General features: G+C 38.1%; 1 non-coding gene across 1 annotated transcript; it reads left to right on the top strand.

Moving 5' to 3' along the window:
* The first annotated feature begins 23,622 nt into the window (after positions 1-23,622).
* On the top strand, positions 23,623-23,694 carry TRNAE-CUC (transfer RNA glutamic acid (anticodon CUC)). Its single transcript has one exon. It is a non-coding gene; the product is annotated as a tRNA-Glu (tRNA).
* Positions 23,695-23,960: the final 266 nt, after the last annotated feature.

Below are 23,960 nucleotides of genomic sequence, written 5' to 3'. Positions count from 1 at the left end.
AAAAGCCAGCTGTCCAGTGGAGAAATCCGAGCTCTGAGTTGCCTAGGTCTGTTTCAGTCTACCAGAACAGATCCTTGCAGCTGTCTATCCCCCTGTCTCCTCCATTTCATTCTCTTAGTTTATACAGTAATTCCTCTTCCTTCCCTCTTAACCAATTCACACACAAAATATAAGCTCCCTAGTTGTTAGAGGAGGAGGCTAACAGAGGCAAAAAGGTGAAGAAGGAATAAGAATAGAGTTTTTTGAAGGTTATTAATCCACAGCGTTGGGGGGGTGGATTGGGACTTGGAAAGATAAAGTGAGATAAGAAGAGATTCAGAAAGATACTTTTGTGGAATAACATAATCTTGTGACCTTTTAAGATATTGCAACCAAAGGATTTAGCCATACCTTATTTTTGCAGTTATAGGCATCTGGGATCATCATCTTATATTTGCCAAGTGAAGTGAACACAAAGCCTGATTCCAAATAGTGTCACTAAGGCATTTGCTTAATTGGTTTGCATTTAATTCAGAATCTAGCAGTCTGCACAGTACTCTTATTATGCATATATTTCTGAAAAATTTAGATTTCTCTCAACCACATGAGTCCATAGCACAAGGATTTTATTGCAAAAATATGAAATGCCAACCAAACTATTCAAGTGACTTTAAAACACGGTAATTTGACTATGACATCCCAAGTGGGATTTACTCTAGGGACAAAAAGAAATGCAAAAATATTTTCAAGTAGTCATATTGTTGGTGGTAGTATTGGTATTGTTATTGTGCAACTATTGTGGGTGGTAGTATTGGTATTGGTATTGTGCAACTATCATGGGTGTTATTGTGCAATTACCATTGTAAAATAAACAAACAAGGATTAATGCTAGCATCTTTGTGAACCAGGATTTTTGGTGTAGAATAAGGAGATGCAGATTTATCATTGATGAAATTAAGTAAAAACTCTGTAATTCTGATTTAAATTGGAAATAAAACTGTGAGCTTGAGGCATATTTTATCCTAAAACATTTCCTAGCTTATGCTGATAAGGCCTAGAAATGATAACCCAATGGCCATGCCTACATCCAAATTGAGCTTTCTAAACACCATTTCCCACTGAAAGGAACTCATTAGAGAAATGGCTCATTTCAGGTATGAGTGAGGAATTGTCCAAGCTAAGCAAGGAAACCTTCAAAAACTATTAGGATTGCATCAGAAGGACTCAGAAACAACTGAATAGTTTGCACTGGCCAAAGATGAGACAATTTGAGTGTCAAAAGGATACTATTTGCGTATTTGATATGTTCAACTATCGTATTTGTATCAAATATGTTTAAATCTATGAGTTTCCAACAATACTTAAAAACACAAACTCCTTACTGGAGAATGCTAGGGGATCAACTCATTATTTTGAAAACTGCTAGTAATTGGAAAGAATCAAACGTTTATCCTATTCTTACTGTGGGAATTCAAGATGAGGGGGAAATTTCTCTTTATAGAAGTTTTCTAGCAGATAACTGAAAAAGGAATGGCATAATTAGAAAATCTACATTTATAGTTCTCTCTTCTAGAATTTGGGCCTCTTTTGGATACTTCTGAACTAGAGTTTAGCATAGTAAGGGCCAATTTTGGAGTGAATATTGCCAAGAAGCAGAGTTATTTCAATGATTGGGTATATACTTGGGAGGCAAAAGAACTGAACAGGGATTGGAACTGAAACTGGTTAAAACAACGACAAAAAAGCAGCAATTACTCATGTTAGTCAGAAGAGGGGATGATTCCTCATTTTTGTGGTTGCAGAGGGTCTTGTCTGTATTTTATTCCAAACTCAGTTGTGGAGAGTCTGATAAGCTGAGAGATAATAATTATCAACCTTGACTTCTATACTCAGCTTAAGTATTATTCCAGAATTAAAAATAAGAAAAACATTTCAAACAAAACAAGAGCACCAATAAATCCACATCAAAAGAACCATTAAAAAGATTTACTAGCAAGAATGATTTTGAGCAAAGAAGGATGGATTAAGGTGAGAGAAGGAATGGTAAACAAAGAAATACATATGTGATTGAATCTAAATACTGAATACTGTATGTTTAAAAATGACTGCCTTGGCAGTAAACACAATAATAACACATAAAACAGAATGGGACTTGTAATTAAAGCTGTTTGAGCTTTTCATATTGTTTGGGAAGAATGTGTCAAAACTGATTTTATGCTTTAATTAATATTTAAGTCTGTGTTGTAAGGGTAGGCACCAAAATAATAGAAAACATAAAGGAGGAAAAGGGAATTAAGATAACAAAACAAGACAAAAACTTGATCAATCCAAAAGAAGACAAGAAAGGAGAAAAAAAGAAAAGAAAACGTGTACATTAAATCACAATAATAATTCACAATCTAAATTTTAAAACTGGGGAATTCTCACTGCTCTGTAGATATGATTTTGGAGAAAGGAAGGGTTGGAAGCAAAGTCCCCCATCCAGGACTATGACTGTGGTCAGGAAACAGTGAGAAGTAGGCAGTGTTGAGACATATTTTAAAGGTAAAGCTACAGGACTTTTTGATGCTCAGATGTTCCCAGGACTGATTTTTACTAGTTTTGACAATGACTGATTTTTGAAGTAAATGAGATCATTTCTTTCATGATTGTTTTCTTGTAAGGCCTTAAATTGCTCTGTTTTCTATAATTCCATGGCCCTTGACAGGAAAAGTTTCCCAACTCTTCAAGAAGATGGCCACTCGTTCTTTGTTGCACCCCTCAGGATGATTCAGAACATGGTTCAAGTCATTTAGATCTTTCCCATCCCATTTACAGACCCATCACCTTTACCCCTTTGGGGTCACCTCTACAATACTTTTAAGTTACTGCATGGTCCTTCGGGGTTACAAAGCTGTAAAGAAGCTGCACCAGGAAAGGTAGTGGAACCAGCTAGATAACATATTATTTGTACTAGCGTGAAAAATCCCACCCGTGGCTAAGAGGTGAGCAACATTTGAAAGCACAGACAAGGTTAAATGACAGGAGAAACACAGCAAAAGGATGTCGTGTGGGTTTTAGAAATGAGTACAGAGAATTGTCATGAGACACATTAAAATGGATCTACCTGGACAAGGGTACTCATCATAGTAGAAATAGTTTATCGTTGATCATCTACTGGTACCACATGCTATGCTGAGTGATCTGATGATAGCATTAATAATCCTTACAACAATGATGAATGGCAAATATTAACCGCATTTTATAGAAGCTAAAGCTCAGAGAGACCATCTGTCAAAGGTTATTTAATTCAGGGATGCCTGTGTGGCTCAGTAGTTAAATGTCTGCCTTTGGCTCGGGTCGTGATTCCGGGGTCCTGGGGTCAAGTCATGCATCAGGCTCCCTGCATGAAGCCTGCTTCTCCCTCTGCCTGTGTCTCTGCCTCTTTCTCTGTGTCTCTCATGAATAAATAAATAAAATCTTAAAAAAAAATAAAGCTATGAATTCTTCACATGCTCTTCTGTTGCCTGTGTTGAATCTCTTTACAGATGCTTGAAATGGAGTAAAGACAATGTATTCACTCCATTGAAAGAGGGCTCAGCAGAATCAGGTATTACTTCCACCCCTCAGGATGTTTACAGGCTATTCAGGAAAAAGACTGATTCACATGAAGAAGTGATGAGTGTGCAATCATTCCCTAAATTCTGTGGTGCTATGAATTCAGATGGGAAGATAGTTGATGAGAACTAAAGAAATAATAATAAGAGGCAATAGAAGGGATGGGATTTGAAGTGATCTTTGAAGATTGAGTAGGATTTGAATTGTTAAGGGCCTTCCAGGGCAAAGAAACCCACCTAGAGCTGTGCATAGATTCATGCTTCAGTGAGGAAACCAGCAAAACTTGAAGTAGATAGGAAGCAATGGAATGGAAAGTGGGAAGAGGCCAAATTAGAGGCACTTTGAAAGTGGTCTAAGGAGTTTAACTTAATAGCTAACACTTGAGAGCTTGAAACCTACCAGGCAATGTTTGAAACATTTTTAAAATATGAATTCATTTAATTTTCACAACTCTCTAAGGAAGGTTAATAGTCTCATCTTTACTTTCATATAAAGAAATTGAGGTAGAGCAAGATTAAGCAACCTGCCCACAGTTACAGCTGATAAATGGTTGAACACTAACTAATTCATTAATTGACAATAATTGTTCAACTCAAGCAGGTGGGCTCCAAGAGCCTTAACTCTTAATCACTACACTGTGTTGTCAAGGAAACAGCCACTGAAGATTCTGGTTATGGAGGTAGGTGGGCAAGGAAGTGAGCTGTGGCTGTGGCTGCCTCCACATTAAGCAACATCCTTCTTTTGTTACATGAAGCCCAAAGGGAATGCTGGGAAAGCAGGGGGCGGGGGGACAACGGGACACAAAAGCCCAAAGTTGAAGGAATCTAGTTTGTAGAAGAGAAGACTGAGGATAGAAGCTGTTCTAATCTAGGATGTTCTAAAGTAACAAACGCTGCTCTGAATAAATCTATGAAGCAGGTACTTTTTATATTCGGCATTGCCCCCCCCCCCCGGTTTCTGGTCTTAGTCTCCCCCTTCTGGTACTCCATAATCTGGGGCCTGCCTTTCCTGACCTAGTCAAGTGTTCACACTTTCCTTCCTCTTCTTCTCTTAGTCTCACCCACCTGGCCATACACCCCCTGAACTCCCCCAGAGCTTACCAGGCAGGGTGTACTATCTGGCCTGCCACTTCAAATTCCTTTGCAGTTCTTCATCCCCTATTCCTCCCTCTCTATCTCCTCTAAGGACTACAGCCACTCTGCCATACCCTCAAAGCACACTCTCTATACTTTCTGAAATGACCCGAGGCTAATCTAGAAAACAATCTGTTCTAATGGAAGAAAATGGGGGAGAAAACATCCAAGGCTGTCCCTTCATTTTTCCTCAAAACATCTTTTGTAGAAACCGCTCCTTATATTGGTTCTCTTAACTCAAAAGAGTAACTTTATCCCTCAGGTGTGGGAATTTCAAGTCAGTTAAGAATTTCATAGCCAACTGGTGAATGAGATTCTTCTATGGTACCTGTCATGTAATATCATCTCCTTTGCTCAAAATTAAGGTCAGCCCTGTTTAAATACCAGTGAAGTATTTAAAAATGAGTAGGTCAAAATAAGCACGTGAAAAGATGCTCAACATCATTAGTCATTAGGAAAGTGCAAATCGGATTCATTGCAATGAGAAAACACTACACAACTACTACAATAGCTAAAATTAAAAAGACTGACCATATCAAGTATTGGCAAGAAGTGGAACTCTCACAAGATCCTGGTGAGAATGTAAAATGGTACAACCAGTTTGTAAAAATGGTCTGGCAGTTTCTTTGAATTAAAGTTAAGCATACGCCTACCATATGATCTAAACATTCCACTCCTAAGTAGTGACCCAAGGGAAGTGATAGCATATGTCAGCACAAAGGCTTAAGCACAAATATTCATTATAGTTTTCCCTGTAATAACCAAAAAAATTGGAAACAACTCAAATATCCATCAACAGATGAATGGATATATCAATTGTGACAAATCCAGACAATAGAATATCAGTCAGCAATAAAATGAAATAAACTACTAATGCACATAACACGATGAATCTCAAAATAATCATGCAAGCAAATAAGCCAAACAACAACAGAAAGTATATATTGCTTGTTTCTGTTTTTATAAAGTGTTAGGAAATGTAAACTAATACACACCAACAGAAAGGAGACCAGTGGTTGCTTGGGAACGGGTTAAGGGAGAGAGGGATGGTTTACAAAGAGGCAAGGGGAAATTTTAGGAGCAACATGTTCATTAACTTGATTGTGGCAGCAATTTCATGGGTATACATATGTCAAAGCCCATGAAATTATATACTTCATTTTAAAAATATTTTATTTATTTATTCATAGAGACACAGAGAGAGGCAGAGACATAGTCAGAGGGAGAAGCAGGCTCCCGGTGGGGAGCCCAATGTGGGACTTGATCCTAGGACCCCCTGATCACGCCCTGAGCCAAAGGCAGACACTCAACCACTGAGCCACCCAGGAGCCCCTGAAATTATATACTTTAAATATGTGTAGTTTATCTTACATCAACTATACCCAATGAAGCTGTAATTTTAAAAAACAAAACAAAACAAAAAACAGGTAACCCATCTTTCGTTTTTCCTTTGTTGGATCAGACAAAGGTTCAGAATGACCACAGCATCACAAGGAATTTTAGAACAAACTCGTTCTTCTAGAAAAACACAGAAAAGAAGAAGATGACGGGATAAGGGAGAGAGAATATTTCAAGATTTTATATGCTCTTTTCTAGTCCTATCACAGGGACATATTCCTTCCTCCAGATTGTCATTCCAAAGGTCAAATACCATAGTAAGGACATTTTCTGGCTTAAAAATACCAGCCCTGCACCTCATAATTCCGTCTTTCCATTCCACCAACAGTCAGCAGATGGCGATGGTGACTAAAAAGAATTCTCAGTGGAGCTGGGGCAAGTGTCCCAGAAGAAGAAATTTGATTTCTTAGATTATTAGATATGTTGATCATTTGACAGAAAAGTCTAACAAACATTTGACAGAATAAGCATTTCGGGAATAAATTGGAGATGGGGCACAGTTAAACAAATACATTATTTACATAAATTATTATAACCTCACAACAAAGGGTTGTTCAAGACAGAAAACAATAAAAATCCACTACTTGGCTCCACAGTGGATATTATTTACACGGCAACAGTAATGCAAACACTATGTATTGATATACAAATTGTATAACTATCAGGAGGATGAGGGAACAGAGGAAGGAGAAGGCAGATCTACAACATGATGTGAAAGCCGACATTCCAATTACTATAACAAAAAAGCAAAAGCTATGTTTACTATTTGTGAATTAAGAAATAAAATAAGAGAAATATGAAGTAAGTGCCAGATAAAAAAGCTAAAAGAATTGGAAGAGACTCTATTGAATGTCTCAGTAGGAGGGCATGAGAACTGACGTTCTTTGTGTAAGCTCTAAATATTCTGTGACTTTAAACTACATTATGTTATGTTATTTTGATTTTTGAAAGGGAGGGCATTCCTGCCTTGGCCAGTCCTGAGCTTTTCCCCTTAACTTATTAACTTGTGGCCACTTCAGCCACCTCTTAGGTCCACTCAACACCTCCCTATCCACTTCACCCACCTTGTATGCTTGATGGCAAATTCTTTCCCATGCTTCTTCTCAAGGAAACAGGTAATTTCCGTGGTCCAGTAATCACGGTTCCCAAAATCAGTGCCAGGAAACTGCACCAGCACAAAGGAAAGGAAAGAAGGCAACGCATAGAACATAAAAGACCTTCCTCAGTTTTTCTGCCTACTCCCAAACCAATTATTCATCATCCTTCCCAATAGGAAGAAATAAGGTACGTATGTTTCCTGAGATAAAACTTGTATGTGAATGGAGAGTGGGCTTTGAGAAAGTGAAAGGGGAATCAGGCAGGATAACGGGACTCTGCCTTCACTACAGGGCTAATGATTTTGGAATCATTTTCTGCTCTTGGTTCAAAGAATCAATTATATATGTATACATACATATATATATATACACATCAATTATATATATACACATGTATATATAACTATATATGTAACTACATATAACTGCATATAAGTATACATATAAAACTATATATATATGTATATATATATATGACACAATGTTACATTAGTTTCAGGTATACAATGTAGTGATTCAACAAGTTTATAGGTTAGTACTATACTCACCACAAGGGTAGTCACCATCTGTCACCATGCAACACTATACAATATCGTTGACTATATTCCTTGTGTTGTACTTTTCATCCCCATGACTTATTCACTCATCACTGGAAGCCTGTACCTCCCATTCCTCTTCATCCATTTTGCCCATCTTCATACCCTCCCCTCTGGTAACTATGATTTTGTTCTTTGTATTTATGGGTGTGTTCATTCATTCGTTTGTTTGTTTGTTCATTTCTTTTTTTTTTTTTTTTAGATTCCACATATAAGTGGAATCATATGGTATTTATCTTTCCCTGCCAGACTTATTTCACTCAGCATAATACCCTGTCGGTCCATGTTGTCACTGAGGGCAATATATCTTTTTTGTTTTAATGGCTGAGTAACATTATATTGCATGCATATACCACATCTTCATGTAATCGGTCTTTGATATAGCATTTTTCTTCAACTCCTACCTCTGAGAAACGAGTTGTAAGAATTTAAAAAAACCAATCAGCTTCTTCATCCTTCCCTCTCACCCACCTTACCCCAGCCAAGAATTGACAGGCCCTTTGCGAAAACTATGGCATCTACAACAGAAAATGTTCTGCTGTGGTATTTTCTCTATATGGAGGAGATAGCCCTGCACCTCCCACAGTCAAGCCCTACAGCTTCAGGGGAACACAACACCATCGGTGTTGGAGAACAGACAAGAATCAGGATGAGCAATGGGCTCTATATTGACACATTAGCTTATCAGGCTAAAATAACCCTACTGATTGATTTTGACTCTTGTTTAGAATTTTTAAAGCACCTAAGTTATGCCAGGCCATAAGACAAACATGGTTCCTACCTTTGGGAAGCATGATTTAGGTGGGAAGAAACAGACAGATAAACAGATAATTATAAGATAAATGATAAATATTAATGATATTTAGAAGTATGTCCAACATACTGTAGGGATACAAAGAAGGTGGCAATTAAATCTGTTTGTAGAAATCAGAGAAATCTTTACAAAGGAGATGAATTTTCTTTGTTTAAGAAGCAGAGATAGACTATTAGAGAGATCTTTCAGCGCTAAGTCAGGTGAATTTTGTCCTACCTGTAGGACCTTGAGGCAAGTCACTTGAACTCTCTGAATCACAATATTCTCTCCTGCAAAAGTTCTGCCTGCCTATTTAGTGAGAATTAAATGTTTATGCAATTGCCTAATAATGCACACGTGTAAATAGCTCTGTATACACTTTAAAATGCTATTAACAATGAAAGTATTGTTAAATGTCAGTCTGGATAAAAAATAGAAAACTGGTTTAATATATAGTTTCTTGGGCAGCCCGGGTGGCTCAGGGGTTTGGCACCGCCTTTAGTCCAGGGCGTGATTCTGGAGACCCAGAATCGAGTCCCGCATCCGGCTCCTTGCATGGAGCCTGCTTCTCCCTCTGCCTGTATTTTTGCCTCTCTCTCTCTCTATGTCTCTCATGAATAAATAAATAAAATCTTTAACAAGGTTATCTAATTCAAACCTAAATTTATCAGCCCCAGAAGTCAATACTTTTGCATTATAGCATCTTCTATAGATTCCCAGGCAGATCAATGTAGATGAAGAAAAGAAAAAAACAAAAGATACGGATTTATTTATTTTTAAAGATTTTTAAAAATTTATTTATTCATGAGAGACACAGAGACACAGGCAGAGCAAGAAGCAGGCTGCATGCAGGGAGCCTGATGTGGTGGGACTTGATCCCAAAACCCCGGGATCACACCCTGAGCCAAAGGTAGACGCTCAGCCCTGAGCCACCCAGGCATCCCCAAAAGATACAAATTTAGAGAGGATGTGAGAGATAGTACACCAGAGAAAACAGTCCCTAGATCTTCAAATTAGAGTGCTGGCTAGGAGAATGAGCCTATCACTGAGGATGAGAAAGAGACAGGCTGGCATCCAGCTTTTATATACCTAAGGAGTTCAAAAGAATTCTAATATATGGGGCACCTGGGTTGCTCAGTGGTTTGGTGCCTGCCTTTGGCCCAGAGCATGATCTTGGAGTCCCAGGATTGAGTCCCACATCAAGCTCCCTGCATGGAGCCTGCTTCTGTCTCTGCCTCTCTCTGTGTCTCTCATGAATAAATAAATAAAATAAAAAAAAGAATTCTAATATATTTCAAATATATTAGAAATAAATTCTAAATTCTAAATTCAAATATTTAGAAAATATTTAAGAAAAATTTGCCGTTTTTGGCAGCTTGACGTTTCCTTTGAAGAGGTGATGAGAATTCTACAACTCATTTTCTTCCTCACTGTTTCAAAATTCAGAGGAAAATATAATACTCGGTTACAGTATTTATATAAGCTTGGCTTTTTGTTATATATTTTGTCTTTTCTATAGCTTTTGAATTTTCTATGTTTTAAAAGATTATTTATTTATTTATTCATGAGAGAGAGGCAGAGACACAGGCAGAGGGAGAAGCAGGTCTATGCAGGGCAGACACTCAACCACTGAGCCACCCAGGTGTCCCTTGAATTTTCTATTTTTATGTTGGTTGTCACGTGTTATATTTGTTTTGGTTACATGTGAGGTGTTGCTTACCTTTTTGTAAGTCTCTATAAAACTCTTTTGGATAAATTAAAGTTAAGGTAAAAGCAAACCAAATATTTTTGGAAGTCTAGATTTAAATGTAAGTTAAATAAAAACCTGTTCATTTTTCATAGCTTGGAATTTTACCATTTTGCTCACTTGAAACTAGTACATAAAGACATACTATTTACTTTGTACCACCTTTACCTACATGTTTGGTGTTTTTATCATTTCCTGGAAAGGTGAAGAAAGCAGTGCTTGCATTTCCCTGCATTAAGAAGAGAATTCCAGGGATGCCTGGGTGCTTCAGTGGCTAAACATCTGCCTTTGGCTCAGGTTCTGATCCAGGGTCCTGGGATGGAGTCCCACAGCAGGCTTCCTGCAGGGAGCCTGCTTATGTCTCTTTTCTCTGTGTCTCTCAAGAATAAATAAATAAAATCTTTTTTTTTTTTCTTTAAGAGAGTTCCAAAAATAAAATGCTTGTAAAATCCAAGACTGCTGATGCAGTAAAAAGACAGGTTTCCTTTGGTTGAACTTATTAGGGCATTGGCAGTGTGAGATTATTTGGGATGGAGAGTTTTTATAAATCTATGGTTCTCAGGCAGCTCCGGTGGCGCAGCGGTTTAGCGCTGCCTGCAGCCCAGGGCGTGACCCTGGAGACCCTGAATCCAGTCCCAGGTCAGGCTCTCTGCATGGAGTCTGCTCCTCCCTCTGCCTGTGTCTCTGCCTTTCTCTCTCTCTCTCTCTCTCTCTCTCTCTCTGTCTGTCTCTATGAATGAATAAATAAAATCTTAAAGGAAAAAAAATAAATCTATGGTTCTCACTTTGGGTGATCACAAACTCCTTCTGAAAATTGAATGAGAGATATTAGCCCTGTTCTCAAAAGAAAAAATTCTCAAATATGTGCCTTGACATTTTAACTACAATTTCTTGGTGGGGGGCGGGTGTACATATACCTCCTGCTAGAGGGCTGGAAGAGACATGACTCCTTCACTGTGCAAGCACTGAATCCTGGCCCCCAGACTACCAAGGAGCTTTACTATGGATAGTGGTGAGAGTGAGGTAGATAGATACTTGAGTAAGACTGTCAATACCCACCTCAAAGCAACAATAGAACCATAGGAAGATTCTGCTCTTCCTGCTCCAAGGATGTTTCACAATGGCTTTGAAGTAATTCTATTCTGGACATCAAGTAGTTCTGAAAAATATTTGGGTTGCTAAAGAGTATCCATTACAGTATATGCCCTTACAGATTTAGTTTTGTTTATTTGATTTATCTTAATTTCTGTCTTGAGGTGTTGTAGAAGGGAAAGCCCTCTGTTAACTATTTGGATAAGAACTCAATTGTGTCATGTTGCTGTAAAATGTTTTTATGTTTTAGTTTCCCTACCTTCTGGTGAATAATTAGGCACACTATTAAAAACATTATTTTTTTACAATGGCCCTGATTATGTTTGTTAGCCAGCTACCAGTGGCCCCTGGCCTCCTGAGAGCTGCAGGTCTTCTAACATCTGAAAAAAGGATTATTTTCCTGATTGAGAAGGTGAATGTGAGTAACTATTAAGGGTAGAACAGAGGCAGTGAAAGTAATAAGAGAGAGAGATTAAGGTTCAGTTGTGATGGAACATAATAAGATGTGTCATAGGGATCTTTTCCCTCCCTTTTTAGCCCATTCTCTGCCCACCTCCCCTCTAGCAACTTTCAGGTTTTTCTCTATAGTTAGGAGTCTCTTATGGATTGCCCCCTCTCTCTTTTTTCCCCCTTCTCCTATGTTAATGTTTTATTTCTTAAAACTCCACATATGAGTGAAACCATATGGTATTTGTCTTTCTCTGGCTGACTTATTTGGTTTAGCATAATACCTTCTAATCCAGTCACATCATTGCAGATCGCAAGATTTCATTCTTTTTGATGGCTTAGTAATATTCCATTATTACATCTTCTTTATCCATTCATCAGTCAATGGACATTTGAGTTCTTTCTATAATCTGGCTGGGTTTTTTGTTTGTTTTTAAAGATTTTATTTATTTATTCATAAGAGACACACAGAGAGAGGCAGAGACATAGGCAGAGGGAGAAGCAGGCTCCCTGCAGGGAACCCAATGCAGGACTTGATACTGGGACTTCAGGATCACGCCCTGAGCTGAAGGTAGACACTCAACCACTGAACCACCCAGGTGTCCCTATAATTTGGCTGTTGTTGACAAGGCTGCTATAAGCATCAGGGTGCATGTGCCCCTTTGAATTAGTGTTTTTGTGTCCTTTGGGCAAACAGCTAGTATTGCAATTGCTGGGCTATAGGGTAGCTCTATTTTTAACTTCTTGAAGAACTTCATTCTGTTTTCCAGAGTGGCTGCACCAGTTTGCAAGAGGGTTCCCCTTTCTTTGTTTCCTCACTGACATCTGTTGTGCAGTTAAATCTGTTAATTTTAGCCGTTCTGACAGGTGTAAGGTGGTATCTCATCATGGTTTTGATTTCTATTTCCCTGATGATAAGTGATGCTGAGCATTTTTTCATATGTCTGTTGGCCATCTGGATGTCTTCTTTGAGAAAATGTCTATTCATGTCTTCTGCCTATTTCTTAACTGGATTATTTGGGGTTTTTACAGGGTGTTGAATTTGATAAGTTCTCACTTATCAGAGGGCTGCCATGCGTGCTCTGCTTGGCGTGGGGTGCCCTGCTGCCCTTTGGGACTGGGGTCCGGTGCAGAGAGCCACTCCTCCTGGGAAACGGGGCGTCGCTTGAAAGGGCCCCCCCACCACACAAGGCATGTTGGTGGGGAACCTGGTGCTAAACCATTCCTGGACAACCTGCTTCTGCGTCGGGGTTTCCTATGAGCAGCTCCCTCACTGCAATCTATTGAAAGTCAGCCCTCGACACAAGGGTTTGTAAATTTTTAAAAGGGAAAAAAAAATTTTTTTTAAGAATTTGATAAATTCTTTATAGACTTTGGATACTAACCTTTTATCTGATAAGTCTTTTGCAAATATCCTCTCTCATTCCATAGGTTGCCTTCTAGTTTGTTGATTCTTTTGCTGTGCAGAAGCTTTATATCTTGATAAAGTCCCAACAGTTCATTTTTGCTGTTGTTTGTCTTGCCTCCAGAGAGGTGTCTAGTAAGAAGTTACTACAGCTAAGGTCAAAGAGATTACTTCGTGTGTTCTCCTCCTGTGTTCTCCTCTAGGATTTTGATGGTTTCTTGCCTCACATTTAGGTCTTTAATCCATTTTGAATTTATTTTTGTGTATGGTGTAAGAAAGTGGTCCAGTTTCATTCTTTTGTATGTTGTTGTCCAGCTTTCCCAGCAGTATTTGTTGAAGAGACTGTCTTTTTTTTCCATTGGATATTCTTTCCTGCTTTGTCAAAGATTAGTTGACCATAGAATTGTGGGTCTATTTCTGGGTTCTCTATTCTGTTCCACTGATTTATGTGTCTGTTTCTGTGCCAGTACCATACTGTCTTGATTGACTATAGTTTTGTACTATAACTTGAAGTCTGGAATTGTGATGCTTCCGGTTTTGCTTTCCTTTTTCAAGATTCCTTTGGCTACTTGGGGGTCTTTTGTGGTTCCATACAAATTTTAGGAGTGTATTATCCTCTGTGAAAAAGTGTCAAGGGGATCTAGAGTGTAAAATAACCCAAATCTTTTAGGCTTCCTCATCTTCAGTGTTTCTCAGGGGGGGGGGTTCTATTGACATTGTGGGCGGGACAATTCTTTGTTTTGTGGAACTGAACAGCCCAGTGCAGGCCAGTTAGCATTTTTGTCTCTCCTCTCCTGCTAAGTGCCATTTTTATGTCCAGTCAATGTAAAATTTTAAAGTATCCCTGCATATTTCCAAAGCCCCACCCCACCCCAAAGGTGATACCACTCTGGTTGAGGAAACCTAGATATTCTCAATCCCAAGTGGTTTCACATTACCATGACCTAAACTGGCTCAGTAGAGATGTTTTTACCTTATGGACCATCCTCGCTTTAGAAACAGTCGTTTTTGGTTTTGAGGGTTTTGTTTTTGTTTTTGTTTTTTTTTTTTAAAGATCAAAGTGGCTTCTTTATTCACCAATTCATGAGTCAAGCAGCATCCCTCCAGCAGACAGAAAGATAGAAAGTAGCTCCAAAGAACTGTTTAAAATGGGAGAATTTAAAGGCACAGGACAATAGGGACAAGGAAAGAGTGGAGGACCACATCTTTCTGTGGAGGAGGGAGGGATCTATCAGGCGTATTACCTCACTAGGGCTGACCAGGAAATTCTAGACTTACTATCTGAAAATTACAACCTTGGGACAGGTTGAAACTAGTTAGATTAGGATTTTTGAGGGGTTTCTTTGTTTTTGTTTTTGTTTGTTTTTGTGTGTGTGTGTGTGGAGCTCAAGGACGTGACCTTCCCACTACTCTCCTATAAGAGAGATGGTTGATTCCTTTTATTTTTTTTTTTAAGATTTTATTTATTTATTTGAGAGAGAGAAGGAGCAGAGGGAGGGGCAGAGGGAAAAGCAGACTCCCCACTGAGCAGGGAGTTGGATGTAGGGCTGGACCCCAGGACTCTGGGATCATGACCCAAACTGAAGGCAAGCATCAACCAACTGAGAAGGCCCTCGTTGATTCCTTTTAATTCACATACTTAGCTTCTCTACAGAGCCTCCCAAGGACAGGACCACACAAACTTAAACCTCAGCTCTACCTTCTACCCCCTTTACCCGTAGAATTTGGATTTCAAACCTACACTCCTAGACTTGTAGGGGTTTCCTACACCCCAGTCCAAACAGAGCAGCTCTGTTTTAAGTTGTTTTAGATTCTGGGATTTGGGGTATGCTTTCATTAAGAAAAAAGAGTTCTATTGCTTAAGTGGATTGAAAAACCAACAGATTATATGTTTCTAAGTATCTTATTTGGTGCCAAGTCTTTATAATTACGGCTCTTCCCTTGTCCCCTCATTTGAGGAGAACTTGGAATCTGAGTGGGCACTCGGGACATTTATACTGGTAAATTACACAGCAGGCTATCTCCTCTGTATGTCAGGCATTTTAGGTCTCCTGGACATAGATTATTGAAAATTATCAGAACCCAGGAGATAGTATAAGGGGAGCTTGGATTTTTAGTTATACAGTGGTGATATCCACCTAGACTGTTCCCTCAGAAGGCCTTTGGGTGTTTCTGGTTGATTCCTGGACTCCAGCATACATAGGCTCCTCTGTCTTGTGAAGAACTCTTGACATACTTATCATGATGTTGTGGATAAAACAAATCAAACTGGTAGGAGAATTTATCATGAGAAACAAATAGTAATTAAGGTTGATGATTGATACCCTGTGGGTTTTTTTGTTGTTGTTCCCAGACATTTATTGCTAATCAGGCAAAGATTTCTCAGTTATTTAGGCCTGGACTTTGGCCACTGCTCTATCAGGAATAATGTCTGTTATTCCCTCCAACTGTTAGTTTTTTATCTCCTTCCTTTGTTCCATCTTAGATTTGGACTGTATTAATTAGCCAAAATTAACCTGGATCCTGGTGCCAAGCCAAGGAATATTCTCAGCTGGTTGAGAATTCTTCAAGCATCGATCAAGCACCTCAAATTTCCTAGAAATATTTGGTAGGATTAAGGCCTTATTACAGCCTTGCCATGGAGACAAATATACACAAATGAAAAATAACAATCTAACGCAAGATAAATGTAATATAGTGCTTAATGGAAAAATGTACTATTTGGTGCCTGAAGCAGCACCTTTTAACTTGGGTTGCAGGCTATATTCATCTGGGGAGGTTTACAAAATTCTGATGCTCAGATTATACCTCAGACCAATTAAATAAGAATTCCTAGGGGTGGAACCCAACCACCAGGATTTTTTTGTTGTTAGTACTCCCTGTGTGATTTCATGTGGGGCAAAGTTGAGAACCTCTAGTCTAAAAGGATGATGAAGACAGAAAAGTCCATGCAGACAGGCATTTCTGTGGACAGTAGGAGTTGAGATTGTTGCCATCTGGCATTACGTGGGAAAATCTGATTTCAGGAAGGGGTTAGGAGCTCATAGGGATCTTTAAGCCCAAGCAAAAGAGAATCTCAAACAATTTGGAGAGGAGCTCTGAATTCTACTGCTGCCTTTGCTCCCAGTGGGTAACAGTGTTTTCAGAGTTTCTTCACTCCCTCTGGTGGAATTAACTGTACTTTGTCCCATTCAATTCTAGTTTTTGTGTGTAAAATCCTTCTGCTCTTCAATTAAACCTTTTTTGTTTCTCTATAAAATTTTTAATTGTGGTAAAATACACATAAAATAAAATTTACTATCTTAACCATTTGTATTTTTTATTTTTTAAAAAAGATTTTATTTATTCATGAGAGACACAGGGAGAGAGAGAGGCAGAGACATAGGCAGAGGGAGAAGCAGGCTCTGTGCAGGAAGCCCAATGTGGGACTCAATCCCAGGACCCCAGGATCACACCCTGAGCTGAAGGCAGACGCTCAACCACTGAGCCACCCAGGCATCCCTTAACCATTTTTAAATATACAGTTCAGTAGTGTTAAGTACATTCATATTGTGCAACTAAATCTCCAGAACTCTATCTTGCAAAACTATACTCATTAAACATAAACTTTTCCTTTTGAGATAATTGTAGCTCTATATGCAATTATAAGAAATAATACAGAGATCCCATGTACCCTTTACCCAGTTTCCCCCAATGGTAACCCTCTGGGAAACTATAGTACAATATTACAATCAAGATATTAACATGGATGCAGTCATGATATAGGTCATCTCCATCACAAAGATCCCTCATATCGCCATACCTTCTTCCCTCCCATCTCCATCCTTACCTTAACATTAGTAAAATCTAATCTGTTCTCCATTTCTATAATTTTGTCATCTTAAAAGTGTTGTATAGACAATCATATAGTGTATAATCTTTTAGGATTGGCTTTTTTCTCTCAGCATAATTCTCTGGAGATTCATCCAAGTCATGTGTGTATCAGTAGTTTGTTCTCTTTTATTGCTGAGTAGTATTCCATGCTGTTGATGTACCACAGTATGTACCACTTGTCTATTGAATGACATCTGCCTTGTTTCAAGTTTTTGGCTATTATTAATAAATCTGCTATAAACATTTGTGTACAGATTGGATGTGTGTGTGTGTGTGTGTGTGTGTGTGTGTGTGTACAGGTTTTGTGTGAACATTAGTTTTTATTTCTTTAGCATAAATGTCCAGGAGTGCAAATGCTGGGTCATATGAAAATTGCATCTTTAGAGATTTTTTTGTCTGTTCATTTAATAAACTGCCAAACTGTTTTCCAGGGTGGCAGTGCCATTTTACATGCTCAGAAGCAATGGATGAGTGATCCAGTTTCTCTCCATTCTCACCATTTGATGTTTGTTGGATGTCATTTCTTTTTAATTTTAGCCATTCTGATAGGTATGTAGTGATATCTAATTGTGATTTCAATTTATATTTTCCTAATGGCTAATAATGTTGAACATCTTTTTATGTGCTTATTTGCTATCTGTATATTCTTTTTGGTGAAATGTCCCTTCATGTCTTTTGACCATTTTCTCATTGGATTTTTTTTTCTTTTACTGTTGAGTTTGAGAGTTCTTTATATATTCTAGGTAATGGTAATAGTCCTCTGTTGTATATGTGGTTTGCAAATATTTTCTCCCAATCACTGCTTGTCTTCTCATTCTCATAACAGGGTCTTTTGCAAAGCAAATATGTTTAATTTTGATAAAGTGTTATTTATTAGTTTTTCTTTGTATGGATCATGCTTCTGGTGTCAAATCTTTGACTAGTCTTTGCTTATGAAGAGCTATCTTTTTCTTTTGAAAGTTTTACACTTACACTTCACATTTAAGTTAGTTATCTAGTATGAGTTAGTTTTTTAAAAAGCTATGAAACTGAAGTTGAGAGGTTTTGTCTTGTTTTTTTTTTTGACTCTTGATGTACAATTTCTTCAGCAATGTATATTGAAGAAGCTATTCTTTCTTCATTTAATTGCTTCTGCACCTTTGTAAAAAAAATCAGTTGGACATATTTGTGTGGGCCTATTGCTGAGTTTTTATTCTGTTTCATTGATCTATATATTTATCCTTCTGCCAATACCACATCATCTTGACTACTGTAGTCTTGAAAATGGGTATGCCTATTCTTCCCACTTAATTCTTCTTTTTCAAACTGTTTTAGCCATTCTAGTCCTTTTGCCTTTTCACTGAACTTTTAGGATAATTTTGTCCATATCCACAAAAAAACTCTTGCTAGGATTTCTCCTTCACTGTTGTTGTTGTTATTGTGGTAACATACACATAACATAAAGTTCACAATTTTAACATTTTAAAGTGTAAAATTCAGTGGCATATAATACATTCAAAATGTTGAGCAGCAGTCACCACTATCAAGTTCCAGAGTGTTTTATCGCCCCAAAAGGAAACTCTGTATCCATTACTCAGTCATTCCCCAACATCTGGCAATGACTAGTCTGCTCTCTGTCTCTATGGATTTGCATATTCTCAGCATTTCCTATAAATGGAGTCATATAATATGTGATCTTTTGTGTCTGACTTCTTTCTTTTAGCATAATGTTTTCAAAGTTCATCCATACTGCAGCCAATATCAGTACCTCATTCCTTCTTATTGTTCAAACAATGTGCCATTGTATCTACCTACTATAGTTGTTTAACAATGCATTTATTGATTGATATTTGGGTTGTTTCTACTTTGGCTACCATGAATAGCATGCTGCTATGAATGCGCATGTATAGGATTTCTTTTGAGTATCTGTTTTCAGTTCTTTGGGGGGTATAGTGTACCTAGGAGTGGAATTACTGGATCATATACTATGTTTAATTTTTTGAGGAACTACCAAACTGTTTTCCACAGCAGTTGAAACATTTTACATTCCCACCAGCAATGTATACGGGTACCAATTTCTCCTCATCCTCACTAATACTTGTTATTTTCCATAATTGTAGCCACCCCAAACGTGTGAATGGTATCTTATTGTGGTATTGACTTGCATTTCCCTAAGGATCAATGACATTGAGCATCTTTTCATGTGCTTGCTGTTTGTTATGAAGATCTTCTTTGGAGATCTCTATTCATTTGCTCATTTGAAAATTGGGTTGTCTTTTTGTTATTGAATTATATTCCCTTTACTCTTTTTAAAAAAGATTTTATTTATTTATTTGAGAGAGAGAGGAAAAGCACAAGTGGGAGGGGGAGGCAGAGAGAGAGGGAGAAGCAGACTCCCTACTGAGTAAGGGATCCTGATGCAGGGCTTGATCCCAGGGCCCTGGGATCATGACCAGAGCCAAAGCAGATGTTTAACCAACTGAGCCACCCAGGCACCCTCCCTTTACTCTTAAAGGATATTTTCATTGGATATAGGAATCTGGGTTGACAGTCTTCTCTTTCAGTGCTTGAACAATTTTGTGCCACTTTCTCTGGCCTCTGTGGTTTCCGATGAGAAATCTGCTGTCATTGTTTCTTCCTACAAGTAAGGTATTATTTTTCATTGCTTTCAAGAATTTTTCTTTGTTTTTAACTTTCAGTAGTTTGACTCTGATGTGTCCTGGCATGAATTTGTTTGGGTTTATCATTTTTGGAGTTTGCTCCGCTTCTTGAATGCCTAGGTTTTATCCCCCTGCCAAATTTGGGGAGTTTTCAGCCATTATTTCTTTTACAACTTTTTTCCAGTCCTGTTCTTTTTTTCTTCTCCTTCTGGAAATCTGACGTACAATAAATCTGTTGTTATAATCCCACAAGTCCCTGAGACTCTGCTCTTTTATTTTCCCATTTTATTTGTTTTCCATGTTAATTTTTATTGTTCTATCTTCTAGTTCACTGATTCCTTCCATTGCCCCCTTCCTCTGCTGTTGAAGCCATCTACTGAGATGGTTTGGTTTGGTTTGGTTATTGCATTCTTTAGTTCTAAAGTTTCCATTTAGTTCTTCTTTATATCTTCTGTTTCTTTCCTGAAATTTAATTTCTCTCCTGGGACTTTGTATTTCTTTATTTGTTTCAAGCATGTTTGTAATTGCTGATTGAAACATTTTTATGACGACCGTTTAAAATCTTTGTCAGAGAATTCTAACATCTATCATCTTAGGTGTGATTTGTTTTCATTCAGTTGAAGATCTTTCTCATTGGTATGAGGAGTGCTATTTTAATAAAACCTGGACATTTCAAACTCTGGATCTTATTTAAACCTTCTGTTTTAGTTGGCTTTCTCTGATACTACTCTGGCAGAGAAGTAGGGGTGAGTGTTTTGTTACAGCTAGGTAGGTGTGGGCTTCTGGGTTCCCCACTCAGCCTCCACTGACACCTGCAGGCAGGGCTTCTCATTACAGCTTAGAGGAGGGCAGGAGTTTTTCAGCTGCCCATTAGGCTTCCACTGACACTAACCTGCTGGGAGAAGTAGGAAGGCCTTCCTACTCCTCCCCACATGGCCTCGAGGGACAGTGGGGAAAGAAGTTGGCCTTGTTATCACTGGGTGCTGGAGAAAGTGCTGACTCTTTACTTTGTCTTCTCTGGAAGCAATCCAGCAGAGAAAGGAAGGTGCACTTCCTAAAAGGCCTGGTGAAAGAAGTCTAGGCATTTCATTCAACCTTTACTAGTGTGTGTAGGAGTGAACCACACTCTTTCTGTGGTGTTTGACTGGAGTAGAGTAGTTATTATCTAGAAGTTTTCTGTTTTGCTAGGCTGCCTCTTTCCTGGTCCTTTGGCTAGAAAGAACAAGCTTTTGTTGGTTTGGTTTGGTTTTGTTTTTTTCCTTTGGCTGTCCCTACTGGCATTTCCAAGTTGCTGGCTTCTTCAGCACCATATCTGGGATACATGAGACAAAAAGAACACTCAGGGAAATCACCAATGTGTGGTTCCTTAGGTTCTGAGGCCCCTACCTTGTCTACCTCCTTTTCTCTGCCTTTCAAGTCTCTTATGTTTGTTTCATATGCAATGTCCAACGTTTTAGTTGTATTAGCAGGAAGAATAGGAAAAAGTACATCTACTTAATCTCCCTTGATCCATTTTCTTTTATTCACTAGTTTTTTTTTTTTTGGTTTTCCATTTGATTATGATGTTTTTAAAATTAATTTATTTAAGTAATCTCTATACCCAACGTTCAACTCAAACTCACAACCCCAAGATCAAGAGTTGCATGCTCTTCCAACGGAGCTAGCCAAGTGCCCCCTGATTATGAGCTCATTAAGTATATTTTTGTGACTTCAATACCTAGTCTGGCACATGATCTGTAAATGTATGGAAAAAGGAAAAAATAAAATAGAACATGGAGTGAATTGAATGAATCCCCCTCCTCCCTCATCCATCCTTAGATGTATGATGTCAGAAGAGGAGGAGGCTTAAGCCTGTCCTGAATGATGAGGCTTCTCCTGCTATTTTGATTTTGAGAAAGGTGGCTACCACCTCGAGCTGATACTTTCTTTCCTGGGTTCTCATGTGTTACCAAAAATTACTAGCAAGTGACAGAATAATAGATAAAAAATGAACTATTGACCAGAACATAAGAAGGTAGATTTCCTCTGACATAAAGAAATAAATTCTATCTTACCCAACCCAGGTACAATTTCAAAATGTTGCTCTGAAAGTTACTTTTTTTCAGCCTTGAGGAATAGGTTGCTGTTCAGTGGGAAGAGAGCTGGAGTAAATAAGTGAGCTCTGTTAGGCTCCATGGTGACATATGACAACAGGATTACTAGTTTTTGTGAAAATAAATATCTAGCATTTAGTTACTCTTCTCCCTAAATTCTGGCATTTAAACCCATAGGAAAGGTGGAGATTGTATGCTTTTCTTAAACACTAACAAATTTTAACACTGATACTTTAAAAGCGAAGCAAAACAAAAGTCCCACAAACACCCCATGTCCTATCACTCATTTCTTCTGTCAGGCCCTGCTGACATGCATACATCGTTGGTGATTCAATATTTAAATTCACCTTTTCATTCATTATTAAAAGTATTTTCTGATGTTAATGTGGAGGGAGATAGCTTTTAAAAACTTGTTTAAAAAAATTTCTGTTTTAACTCAGGTGCAAAGAGTTAATTACATTATAGTCATCTGACAAAAAAAAAAAAAAAAAAAAGAAAGAAAAAGAAAAAAAAGAGGCCTGAGAGGAGTCTTTTGTTTGTTTCATTCTTGTTTTTCTCAATTTTTTTTAAAAAAATGTAAACCTACAGAACACTTGAAAGAATAAAACAATGAACACTCAATTACTCCTCACCTTGATTCATTGTATTTTGTTACATTTGCTTTCTTTTCTCTCTCTCATATATTTAAAAAAATAATTTACATACATTGATGGGTATGATTTAAAAGTCGCATTCATTTGGGGAATATAAAAAATAGTGAAAGGGAATAAAGGGGAAAGGAGAAAAAATGAGTGGGAAATATCAGAAAGGGAGACAGAACATGAGAGACTCCTAACTCTGGGAAACGAACTAGGGGTGGTGGAAGCGGTGGGCGGGGGGGTGGGGGTGACTGGGTGACGGGCACTGAGGTGGGCACTTGACAGGATGAGCACTGGGTGTTATTCTATATGTTGGCAAATTGAACACCAATAAAAAAATTTATATATATAAAAAAAGAACATATATGTAATAAGAAAAAAAATAATAAAAGTTCTTTCAGTGGAGGCATGCACCTCATTTCTTTTTTCCTCCTTTCCTCCCACTCTCTTCATATAAAAATTGTAAAGCTCCAAACCCATGCCCTTCTCTTTTGATTTTTTTTTAATTTTTAAATTTATTTTATTTATTTATTTTTTTCCATGCCCTTCTCTTAGTCTCCCACCGGAGAGGTAAGCTCGGGTCGGGCTGACCACCAAGGTAGGCCCAGTGACTTTCACTTGTCTGTAATATTTGTTTTGGCCAACAGAATTTGGTCTAAGTTCACAGACAAGAGTAAAGCTGCAATAAGATCAGGATTTCCTAGCTTAGTCACAAGACAACCTTTCTATTTCTTAAAGAAAATTTCCTGGTCAATTGGACAAAGGTCCAGATGAAGATCTTTACTTTTCTCCTGATCACAATTCAGGAAATCATTGCAACTACACGAAACGAGAGTTTCTTTTCTCTCTGTCTCTCCTGTGGTTATTTGTCTCTGGTCTCGGGGACTGTGACGGTGTTAGGATCATCCCTCAGCTCTAGGAGCCAAGCTTCCGGGTTCTCTCGCGGGTTTTCTAGATTCAAAAAATAAACGCGAAGAGGCAATTTCGACTGAGGAAGGCCCAGTAAGGCAGATAGAATAACATACAGAACAAGAAGGGTTAAATGGAAATACATATTCACCATGATATAGTTTTTATCAGCAGCTTCTTTCAGCTTCCCTGGTGGTCTAGTGGTTAGGATTCGGCGCTCTCACCGCCGCGGCCCGGGTTCGATTCCCGGTCAGGGAATGACGTTTTTTAAAACTATTCCACAGAATCCTTTTAATAATTAACATTGTTTCTCCTAGTCAATTCCCCCATTGGTCCAAAGCTGAAATATAGGTAACACAGAAATATACGAAGTGAAAGTTGTTCACAATTCTACCAACCTGTTAACTGTTGACGCCCAATTTTAAAAACAGACCTGGAATTACGTTATTCAGACTATTTTATTACCAGGTATTTTTAAAGTTAATATATTTCCAACACTTGCCGATGGAAATAAACATTCGTCA

Source organism: Canis lupus, chromosome 12 (genome assembly GCF_048164855.1).
Source record: "Canis lupus baileyi chromosome 12, mCanLup2.hap1, whole genome shotgun sequence".
Taxonomy (NCBI): Eukaryota; Metazoa; Chordata; class Mammalia; order Carnivora; family Canidae; genus Canis; species Canis lupus.
Note: the sequence above shows the minus strand (reverse complement) of the source record. Positions and strands in the feature narration are given on the sequence as shown.